The sequence below is a fragment of the Apium graveolens genome, chromosome 10 (genome assembly GCF_009905375.1).
Source record: "Apium graveolens cultivar Ventura chromosome 10, ASM990537v1, whole genome shotgun sequence".
NCBI classification, from domain to species: Eukaryota; Viridiplantae; Streptophyta; class Magnoliopsida; order Apiales; family Apiaceae; genus Apium; species Apium graveolens.
In genome coordinates this window covers 123,527,430-123,540,034 of record NC_133656.1, presented here as the reverse complement: position 1 = coordinate 123,540,034, position 12,605 = coordinate 123,527,430, and the positions used below count along the sequence as shown (strand labels likewise).

The window sequence follows — 12,605 nt, the reverse complement described above, 5'->3', positions numbered from 1 at the left end:
GCTGGATCAAGGTTTCTTGAATTTTATTCTCCTTGGCATGAGTTGTTGAGTGTTGACCCTGAAGGTGCCTAGTACTCAATGCAGTAACTCTTAGTTGTGCCTTGAAATTATCATTTAACAACATTTCATCAGCTTTTGCCAGATGCTCAACAAGAATCTTTTCAGAAGGAACAAAATTAAGTGTGTTCCATTCCTTAGTCCACTCCTTTCCTCTAGGAGTTTCACTCCAAGGTACTGGTGCTTCCCCTGTAACAAACTTCTTAACTAAATCTGCTTTATGAACAATTTGTTGAGGTGCATGTCCTGATGGACCAGCTGCATCAGCATCTAAATTAGCAGCAGCTTCACCAGTAAGTTCTTCATTGGCAGCATCAGAACTGGTAGATCTTGCAGTATCAGCATCCTCTGATAAAATAACCGTATGTGAGGCTATAGAGGCTTCAACATCAATCTCTAAATTTTGATCTGCAGCCAGGTTCCGATCAACATCCAAAATTGATGTTGTTGGTGGAGTGAGTTGAATTGGTGGAGCTTCTAAGTACAACACCTCAGGCACAATCAAGTTATGAATATTAATTTCAGCACTTGTACCTGGTTCTTCAGTATGTACTGGATCAACTATAGGTGACATAGGAGGTGTAGGTATTCTGTCTTGAATAGTTTTTGGTAGTGCAGAAGGAAGTGATTCAATAACCATCGGTTCTGTTAGGATCAGAGATTCCTGATCCCCTTCCTTAGCTGCTTCCACTACATCCTCTGAATCTGACTCAACTATGTCCCTGTGAGCTCTCTGTTTCTTTAACTTTTTCAAAGGTGGAGACACTGTAGGAGCTTTATCATCAGAATTTAACTTTTTAAGCCTTTTGAGGGACCTAGAACTCCCAGTTATAGTGTCTTTTTGAGAAGAAACCTTCTCAGCTTCTACAACAACAGGTTCTGATATGGGAACCTGTTCCTCAGTTATTTCCTCAAATCAACAGAATTTAATCAAAACATTCATCACAAAATAACATTAAAAGTCGATAAAGTAAAGATTAATAAATTGCAATTAAACATGCACAGTCACATAATTTGAGAAAATTTCATTGATATATCAGATGATTATATTTGATGAAATTTAGCAATTACATGCAAAAATTACAAGATAGTCCTATTCTACTATTCTTAACATCAACAGCCCTAGTCCTAGTTGAAAGAGATATGTCCTAAGTCCAATCATGTATGAGGATTTAGGAATAACTTTTAAGTAATCTGTTTTGATTTCATTGATATTAATAAAAGACTTGTTTTGTTTTTATTGCGGGCTCTATCTATTTAAATGTTTAAATAAGATATACCACAGTTTAGAGTAAAGCTTTTTATGGATTGTGATGAGATCATAATAATGAGACCTAAAAGATGATAACTCTAAACTTAAATAGTTCCTGGTCGTTGGATTACTAACTGGTAATTAATAATCCGCAAAGATTGGTACATACTATGCTTGCTTCATTATGAAGGATGTCTGTTCTTATAGACATTTGTGTGGTGACACTATAGCTAGTATGTAGGTGCTTATTATAGAATAAGTTCACTGAACATGACTCACACAGCTGAACAACTGATGGATTTCACTCACGTGTCAGCAGTTGTTCATATAGTGATAGTTGTACAAGTATCCTTAGACTTGAGGTCATCATAGTCATCTTGTGTACACTGAACTATGCTTTGGTTTAGTTCTTAGTCTCAAGGGACAATTATAAGGGCTCTACTGGGTATAGGAATTTGTACACGAAGATAGTGAATGATCAATAAAGGATCTACCCCTTCCAGTGAAGGAAGAGAATGTTCAATGCTGATCCACTTATGCTAGTTCAGGAATCTCTGGCCAGAGTGGATGAAATTAGAAAGGAGTTTCTAATTTACATTAAATAGAACTAAGCATAGTGAATGGGAAAGCAAGTGATTAAATAAGATAGGCTTGACACAAGTTCCATGCCTTGTATTTAATCGTGACATTACAGGGTAGAAGGAATTGATTGTACGGTAACTACTCACTGAATAGGTTCTCGGTATTCTAAGCAGTGAATTCGTATTATCCGGATTGTCGCGATATGCTGAGAAGTATCCCTCACGATGTAGAATAAATATGATTAATTAATTAATCATATTTAATGAATTAGAGAATTTATATAAATAATGATAAAATAGTTTTATTATTATTTATTTCTACTACCGGCTTAATATTGAACCTACAGGGTCACACCATAAAAGAGAATGATTTAATGGTGGAGGAATTAATTAATAATGGCTGATAATTATTTATTTATGAAATAAATAATTAATTGGTAAATTTAATAATTGATTAAATGAGATTTAATTGATTATAAATTAATTAAGAAAAGGTTCTTAATATTATTAATTAAGAATTTAATTTTTGGAAATTAAATCAAGTGAGAGAATTATTTTTAAAGAATTTAAAAAAAGGATTAATAATTAAAAGGTGTTTTAATTATTAGTGAGAATAATAAATGATTAATAATAATAATATTTTATGGGAAAATTTTCAGCTGAAAATTTTGCCTATAAATATACTATTATAGACCCTATTTTTCCTCAACCAAAAAGATTTACAAAACCCTAATTATCTCCATCTCCTCCTCCTTCATTACATCATTTTCTTGGTGGATACCGGTGGAGTGCTTCACACTTGAGGAGCAGCTGCTAAGGATCTCCGTTCATCGTGTTTGGATCGCCATTAAAGACCTCCATCTTTCCATTAACGTAAAGCTTCTTAAGGTAAACATACTGAACTACGAATTAAATATTATTTTTTTCGCATGGATCCTGCGGAGGATTTTGGTTTTTTTTTAAGATTAAATTTACGTTTTCGCTGCGTTTATGTGCTAAAAACCCTTTAATGGCATCAGAGCTACTTGCGAAAAGTTTTTAATTCATTTATGTGTTTAACTGTTTTCGATATATGAGCATGTACGTGATTTGCCATGATTTGATGTTAATATAATATGCTTATATATGTATGCTTTTGAATATATGATATTCATGTGAGTTGTATAATCATAAGATGATTATGTAATCTGTATATATACTGATATATACATGATTTATGTTTGTTCTAATTATGAGAATCATATTAGATACGGATTCTGAATTGGCTGCTGCAGATTTGCTGAAATCTGGGTCTGGTGTCCGATTTACGCAAACGAATACCCTATTCTATAGGTAAACAAGCGTCTGAACAAAACTGATAGCTTAAGCTATCAACGACTTGTCTGTAAGGAGTTTGACGTCATTTACTGCCCGTAAACAGTGATTCTTATTTTTCTGATTTGATCCTGATTTTTATAATTTTTGTCATATTTTCTTTTTATGATTAGATCAAGGATAATATGATATGTTAAGATCAAATTATGTGTTTTAACATGCTTTTATGTGTTGTATGAGCATGGTGGATGGTTATGGCCTTTCGACCTTAGTGTAATGGTTTTGGTTTTGGTTTTAAATACGACTTGCATGTCGTCAATCTTTGTAATCATAAATCTCGAATGTAACTCGAGTTATTTTTGTAAGTTCATTAGATTAGTTTTACTTTCAATCATGTAATGTAATTGAAGACTCAAGAAGGCTATCCAATGGAGGTGATACAAAGAAGAAGACGAGGCATACAAGAAGTCTAAGCAAAGAAGAAGACTTATGTAATAAGTAGTTGTATTTATTTCCATCACCATATTAGATTGACCTTGATCTTTATCATGAGCTTGATAAAGATCACATAGGATGGGGCCATAACCAAACACATTTACTTTATTGCACTTTACATTTACTTGTTTATTTAATTTTATATATGAGATATATGCCTATGTTTACCATGCGATGATAGATTTAGGTGAACTTAAATCAATATAAGGCGTGCTCTAGAAAATCTAGAATAGGAATCATTTCTTGCCTTAACAATAAATATTATGAATACGATCATGAGATTCTTGTGTTTATGAAACACGTAATTGAATATAAATTTTCAATCTTGAGAGAAATGATGATTTTGTCAACAACAGATTTCTATCTGTAAGAAAGGGTTATTAAGTGACGCCTCTTGACAATGCTCCACCCGATCTGAGAATCATCTGATTATCGATTATTGATTTGAAATATTTAATTTAAAAGGAAGAATCTCTTTATAATATGATTATGATTGTAACGTAATATAATCCCTCTAAAATTAAATAATATCAAGTAGTAATTGTCCAATGACACAACGGGCTTGTGTCGGTCATAACCTTCCAACATGGTAGAAAGTGGTTCTTATTTTTAAATCATTGTCGTTTCTTACTACAGCCGAGGGCTTTGATTTCTAAATAAGAAATACTTGTCTATTACATAGAGATGTGTACATTGAATTAGAATCTAAAGGTCGGTACGTGCTACAGCCGTGGGCCATTGGAGACTGATTCAATTGTACTAAATGTTGGGTTAGACTTGACTTAGAATATTGAGTTTGTCGTGACACAGCCATGACTCAATTATTCAAGAGGCTAAACTTATATTAGGGAATAACATAAGATGTAATTGACAAAAGTTGTCTGCCTATTGAACATCACATGACGTTTCGTGCCACAGTCGAGGTTGTGTGATGGAATGTAGGATCCCTATTCCCACAAGCATTATGAATGCTTAATTTTCACTTAGGGGGTTGAAAAAATTAGATAAACTAGTGGGAGACACTTATGAATAAAGACCCGATTCATATAGTGTTTTGAAATGAAATTGAATATTTGCTAAGTGTTGTTATGTGTTTATTATTTACAGATTTACTATATTCGTCATGTCTTCTGCACTATCACTCCGGAGCATACTAGATGCTCACAAGTTGACTGGTCCTAATTTAGCTGTTTGTTTTCACTGTAACAAGTTGGGGCACTGGAATAGGAACTGCAAGGTTTACCTTGCAGAATTGAAGAAGAAGGGTAGTGAGACTACCGCTTCTGATTCAGGCATGTTCATGATCGAAGTTAATATGTCACTAGGTCAAATTTCTACTTGGGTATTAGATACCGCCTGTGGTTCTCATATTTGCAATTCGTTACAAGGACTAATGGGAAGTAGGACTCTTGAAAAAGATGAGGTGATTCTACGTATGGGCAATGGAGCAAGGGTTGCGACCATATATGTAGGATCATTTAGTTTACATATGCCTACGGGCAAGACTATTATTTTGAATAATTGTTATTACGTTCCCTCTATTGTGAGGAATATTGTTTCTATTCCTATGTTGGATGTGGATGGTTTTTCATTTATTATTAAGAATAATGAATGTTCTATCCTTAGAGATAATGTTCTTTTTGGACGTGGCATTTTAAATAATGGTCTGTATATATGTGACGTAGAGCATGATTTACTTTAGATTGAACAAACTAATAAAAGAAAATGAGATGATGAAAATCTAACCTATTTATGGCACTATAGGTTAGGTCATATTAGTGAAAATAGACTGCGGACATTGCATAAGGAAGGGTTACTTGACCCCTTTGATTTTGAATCATATCCTGCATGCGAGTCTTGTCTATTGGGTAAAATGACCAAATCTCCATTTAGTGGACATGGAGAGAGGGCTGCAGATTTGCTAGGATTGGTACACACAGATGTATGTGGACCAATGTCTACGCAAGCCATGGGTGGATTTTCGTACTTCATTACTTTCATAAATGATAGATCTAGATTCAGATATGTGTATTTGATGAAACACAAGTCTGAAGCCTTTGAAAAGTTCAAAGAACATAAACATGAAGTGGAGAAACAAACCAAACACAGTATTATAACTCTTCGATCAGATCGAGGTGGTGAATACTTGAATGGAGAGTTTCTAGATTATCTCAAAGAAAATGGTATATTCTCCCAGTGGACTCCTCCATATACTCCACAGTTAAATGGGGTATCTGAAAGGAGAAATTGAACTTTGTTAGACATGGTTCGGTCCATGATGAGCTATGCGAATCTTCCAGTATTCCTATGGGGTCATGCATTGGAAACCTCAGCATATTTACTGAATAAGGTGCCTTCCAAATCTGTTTCTCAAACACCATATGAGATATGGAAAGAAAGGAAACCGAGTCTTAAACACGTTAAGATTTGGGGATGTCCAGCTTATGTCAAGAAAGTTGACCCAGATAAGCTGGAATCTCGATCCGTAATATGTAATTTTGTGGGATGTCCTAAAGAGACTTTGGGGTATTACTTTTGCACCGATCATTGGGTGTTTGTCTCCAGACATGCTACCTTCTTGGAAAAGGAGTTTATCCTTGAAGGAAACAGTGGGAGCAAAATTGAACTTGATGAAGTTCAAGAAGCACAAACTACTACGGATCAAGTGGAAACACCTGTTCAGACTGAACAACCTTATGTAGAACAACCCATTCGTAGGACAGGGAGAGTATCTCGCCAACCTGAGAGGTATTATGGCCTTGTCATTGAGAATGACAATGAGTTGTCAATCATTGATGATGACGACCCTGTGACCTATAATGAGGCTATGAGTAGTGTTGACTCAGAGAAATGGCATAGTGCCATGAAATTTGAAATGGAATCTATGTATACCAACCAAGTATGGACTCTGGTTGAGGCGTCTGAAGGTGTTAAGCCTATTGGGTGCAAGTGGGTATACAAAAGAAAGATTGGAGCAGATGGCCAGGTGGAGACCTATAAGGCCAGGCTCGTGGCAAAAGGATTCAAACAAAGGCAAGGGATTGACTTTAATGAAACTTTTTCGCCTGTAGCCCTGTTAAAATCAATTCGGATTTTGCTTGTGATTGCTGCTTACTACGACTATGAGGTCTGGAAAATGGACGTGAAAACGGCCTTCCTAATGGGGAACTTGAGGAGGAAGTGTATATGACACAGCCAGAAGGTTTTCTTTCCAAGGGAAATGAACACCTAGTGTAAGCTGCTGCGAACCATATATGGTTTAAGGCAAGCTTCTCGTAGATGGAACATCCGTTTTGATGAGACAATTAAAGAGTTTGGTTTTATCAAAAATATAGATAAACCATGTGTCTACAAGAAGGTTAGTGGGAGCGCGGTAACATTTCTTGTATTGTATGTGGATGACATACTTCTTATAGGAAATGATATACCGATGCTACAATCAGTCAAAGTATGGCTATCAAAGAACTTCACCATGAAGGACTTGGGAGAAGCATCCTTCATTCTCGGTATGAAGATCTATAGAGATAAATCTAGAAGAATGATAGGTCTTACCCAGGGTACATACATCCAGAAATTGCTTAAAAGGTTTAGCATGGAAAACTCCAAAAGAGGTCTCATACCGATGAGCCATGGAGTGTCCCTTTTCGAAAAAATGTCTCCTAAGACACCTGAGGAAAGAGAGCGTATGAGTAAGATTCCTTATGCTTCAGCAATAGGATCTATCATGTACGCGATGTTGTGTACAAGGCCTGATGTTGCTTATTCAATTAGTGTGTCGAGCAGATATCAGTCCAATCTAGGTGAAGACCACTGGAAAGTAGTGAAAAACATCCTTAAGTACTTGCGAAGGACTCAGAACATTTTTCTTATTTTTGGTGGTGAATCTGAGTTGAAAATTGAGGGTTATACTGACTCTAGTTTTCAATCAGAAAGTGATAGCAAATCCATGTCAGGGTACGTGTTTACTCTGAATGGTGGTGCAATTCAGATTGTTGAAAGAGGAGATGTCAACGTCGAGAGAGTTGACACACATAACAACGTAGCAGACCCACTCACAAAGCCACTTTCTCAGAGTTACTTTGATCGTCATAAAGACAAGATGGGTATTAGATACCAGAGTGATTGGCTTTTGTACAAGTGGGAGATTTGTAACGCCCTCCAAACCCGGGGTATAAGTCTGGGGGTTACGAGCTAATCACCAAACCTGTACAATCTTATTAATAGATAATAAAGAAATGAAACTAAACCCCTTTAACTAACTAGGACCTTTTTAGGTTGTGATAAGTGGTATTTTATACCACTTAGAACGTCTTAAAATGGCTTAAATTGGTGTCTTGAAATCAAGTATTTTGTGTATTTGATGCGTTTTTCTAGTGTTTATGCATTTCAGGGTATTAGTTGCATTTCGGGGGAGGAATCATCAAGAATAAGCCTTGGCATGTGTTCACCATTGCGAGAGGAAAGAAACGGGCAGATTACGGCGAAGAAATGGAGCAAAATCAGATTTTTTCCAGTAGAGGTCTGAGCGCCCGCTCAGCAGTGCTGAGCAGCCGCGCAGCAAGCTGAGCGCCCGCTCAGCTATGCTGAGCGGCCGCGCAGGGTCGGGAAAAAAGATATAATATTTCTGGACTTCTACTTCTGTTTGGTTTCCACTTCTATGTAATCTGAGTTTTATGGGACTATTATATAAGTAGATCTGAGACGTTTTCACAAGTGTGGATTGAAGAAGATTGTGTTTTTACGTAAGGAGCGAAGGAGATAAGGAAGAAGACCGATTTAGCACACCGCAACGAAGAGGAAGCATATTTTCTTGTGATTCTTGTTTCGTTGTAATGTTGGATGCTAGTTTTCTTGCTTTGAACTTATTTACTCTTGTGACGTACTCTGTTTTAATATAATTAGTTTAGTTATTATTTTCTTGTGTTTGTTTATCTTGATTTCATATGAACCCATGATGACGATAAGTGCTAATATGGGCTAATCGTGATCATGGGGTTGCAACGGATTTATTATGGAATTCTTTAGTTAATTATTTAATACTTTAGTGTGTGATGATTGTATGATATCTAGTATTAGTTGTGCGTATTCGTCTTATGTGCGTCGCGAACATATAAGATAGGGTGTTAATCTCTTGTGAAGCGACGGTGGATCTTGAGATTTAGAACTTGCCATGCTAGCATAGGTTCATGTACGTTATGTATGATTAGTGGGTAACTCTAACAGTTTTATTTGCCCTATGTAATCAAAAGGAATAACTTGTGCTTAAATTGTTGTGTTGTCAATTTTTGTAGACATATAGGAACTCAACATAATTGATGACTATTCAACTTCTGTCTTAATTGTGGATGCTTGGTAGAATGGTATTAGTACAATGAAAGTTGGCTTTTATCAGTTTCGTGTTATTCGATTAATATCATCACTGTCACATGCTAAAGGTAATAACAATGGCTATAGAAGGAAGTGATAATGAAGTTGTGATCTCATGAGTGTTTTATTATTGATAATTTGAAGTGTTAGTTAAGTGATTAATTAAGTAGTTAATTATAGTTAATATTTAATCAAAAATCTTAAGTGTTAGTATCTTAACATTGAGAAGTAATCATACATTGGTGAGTGAGTTTAATTAGACAATAATTTAGTCCGAGTCTCTGTGGGAACGAACTAGAAAGTATTCTATATTACTTGCGAACGCGTATACTTGCGTGAATATTAGTGCGTATTTTAGCCCTAACAAGTTTTTGGCGCCGCTGCCGGGGACTCGGCGAATTTGTTTAGTTTATGTACTTACCATCATTGGTCATTAGGACTCAGTGATTAGGACGTAGTAGTTACTTATTTTTTTCCGGTTGTGTTTCAGGTACTTTAGCAAGCATTTATGCAAACTCGTTCTCGTGCTCGCAAGAGGACTTTAGATACAGCTGAGGAGACAGACGAAGTTCTTGATATTCCGGAGAAGTTAGATTTTGAGGATTCGGATTCAGGAACTGAGCAGAAAGAACCAGTAAACATGGGAGATCGTATTGTTCAAGCTGATCCAGCTCTTATGGATTTTTCTCGGCCTAAAATTGATGACATTCAGTCAAGCATCCTTCATCCGACTATTCAAGCTAACACCTTTGAAATCAAGCCGAGCACTATTCAGATGGTGCAGAATTCTGTTTCTTTTGGAGGAGTGGCAACTGAAGACCCCAACATGCACATAAGGAATTTTGTCGAGATCTGCAGCACTTTTAAGTATAATGGCGTGACTGATGAGGCTATCAAGTTGAGGCTTTTCCCATTCTCACTAAGGGACAAGGCTAAAGACTGGTTACATTCTGAACCAACTAGGTCCATCACTACGTGGCAAGATCTTGCGCAAAAGTTTCTGGTGAAGTTTTATCCGATGGCAAAGACTGCTGCTATGAGGAGTGCTCTTACTCAGTTTGCGCAGCAACCTACTGAATCTATGTGCGAGGCTTGGGAACGCTACAAGGAAATGTTGAGAAAATGTCCACATCATGGAATGCCGGATTGGATGGTGATCACTGGTTTCTATAATGGTTTGGGGGCCCAATCTCGGCCCATGCTCGATGCAGCAGCTGGAGGCGCCTTATGGGCTAAAAGCTACACTGAGGCGTATAATCTTATAGAGACGATGGCTGCAAATGAGCATCAAAACCCAACTCAGAGGATGACGTCAGGCAAGGTAGCAGGTATTCTGGAAGTTGATGCAGCCACCACTATTGCAGCCCAGCTCCAAGCGCTATCGATGAAGGTTGATTCTCTGGCTACATATGGAGTTAATCAAATTGCTATGATTTATGAGCTTTGTGCAGGTTCTCATGCTACGGATCAGTGTTCTCTTGTCAACGAATCTGTTCAGTATGTGAATAATTATCAGTGACAACAGCAGCCTGTGCCAGCGACCTATCATCCTAACAACAGATTTCATCCAAATTTCAGCTGGGGGAATAATCAGAATACTATTCAGCCACCATATCAGCAAGGAGTGAGTAAACAGTTTAATCCACCTGAATTCCAGAAACCACAGTAGTATGCTACAAGGCAATCATATCCTCAACAGGGAAGTACAGCTGCACCTACTAGTGCTGATTTTGAGGACCTTAAGCTGTTGTGCAAGAGTCAGGCGGTTTCTATCAAGACCTTGGAAAATCAAATCGGTCAATTAGCCAATGCAGTGCTCAATCGTCAACCTGGCACTCTTCCCAGTGACACGGAAGTACCAGGCAGGAAGGAAGCTAAAGAGCAAGTCAAGGCTATTACCTTAAGGTCTGGAAAAGTGGCTGATGCTGAAAAGGCAAAGGAAGGAGAAGCTGAAATTAGAGATGAAGAATCTAAGCAAAAGGAGAAAGCGGCGGAACCAAGGAAGACTACTGTTGAACACACTCTGCCTGAGGCTAATACAGGGGAGAAACAGCTCTATCCTCCACCACCTTTTCCTAAAAGATTGCAGCAACAAAAGCTGGATAGACAGTTCGGGAAGTTTCTGGAGGTGTTCAAGAAACTTCACATCAATATACCTTTCGCTGAGGCTCTGGAACAAATGCCTAGTTATGCGAAGTTTATGAAGACTATTCTCTCAAGGAAGGTGAAACTGGATGACCTTGAAACCGTTGCTCTCACGGAAGAATGCAGCGCTGTTCTGCAGCAAAAGTTACCACCAAAACTGAAAGATCCAGGAAGCTTCACCATTCCTTGCACCATTGGCAATCTGACTTTTGACAAGTGCCTTTGTGATTTGGGAGCAAGCATTAATCTGATGCCGTTGTCGATCTTTAAAAAGCTGGATCTGCCTGATCCAAAACCCACTTACATGTCGCTACAATTGGCTGATCGTTCCATTACTTACCCAAGGGGCATAGTTGAGGATGTGCTCGTCAAGGTGGATAAGCTCTTCTTTCCTGCAGATTTTGTTATTCTGGATTTTGAGGAAGATAAGAAGATTCCAATAATCTTGGGAAGGCCTTTCTTGGCTACTGGCCGTACCTTGATAGATGTGCAAAAAGGTGAACTTACTATGCGGGTCCAAGATCAGGATGTGACCTTCAACGTATACAAGGCAATGAAATTCCCTACAGAAGATGAGGAGTGCTTAAAAGTGGATGTGATTGATTCTGCGGTTACTTCGGAACTCGATCGCATGTTAATGTCTGATGCATTGGAAAAGGCCTTAGTGGGGGATTTTGACAGCGATGATGAAGATGGCAACGAGCAATTACAATATCTGAACGCTTCTCCCTGGAAGCGAAAGCTGGACATACCATTTGAATCTCTAGGTACTTCTGACCTTAAGAATGCTGAAGGGAAGCTCAAACCATCAATAGAGGAAGCACCTACCTTGGAGCTCAAGCCATTACCTGAACACTTGAGGTATGTTTTTTTAGGTGATTCATCTACGTTACCTGTTATTATTTCATCTGACCTTTCAGGTAGTGAGGAAGACAAGCTCTTAAGGATTTTGAGAGAATTCAAATCGGCTATAGGATGGACCATAGCAGACATCAAGGGGATAAGTCCTTCATATTGTATGCATAAAATTCTGCTAGAGGAAGGTAGTAAACCAACTGTGGAACAGCAGCGAAGACTGAATCCCATCATGAAGGAGATGGTGAAGAAATAAATTCTGAAATGGCTGGATGCAGGCATCATTTATCCTATTTCTGACAGCTCGTGGGTGAGCCCCGTACAATGTGTACCTAAGAAAGGAGGTATCACTGTGGTCGCAAATGAAAAGAATGAGCTCATCCCTACTCGAACAGTTACAGGATGGAGAGTATGTATGGATTATAGAAAATTGAACAAAGCCACTAGGAAGGATCACTTCCCTCTTCCATTTATTGATCAGATGCTTGACAGATTGGCGGGTCATGAGTATTTTTGTCTTCTGGATGGTTATTCCGGGT

General features: G+C 37.7%; 1 non-coding gene across 1 annotated transcript; it reads right to left on the bottom strand.

The window, feature by feature from the left end:
- Positions 1-10,099: 10,099 nt before the first annotated feature.
- LOC141694006 (small nucleolar RNA R71) lies at positions 10,100-10,206 on the bottom strand. Its single transcript, XR_012563339.1, has one exon. It is a non-coding gene; the product is annotated as a small nucleolar RNA R71 (small nucleolar RNA).
- Between the last annotated feature and the right edge of the window lie 2,399 nt (positions 10,207-12,605).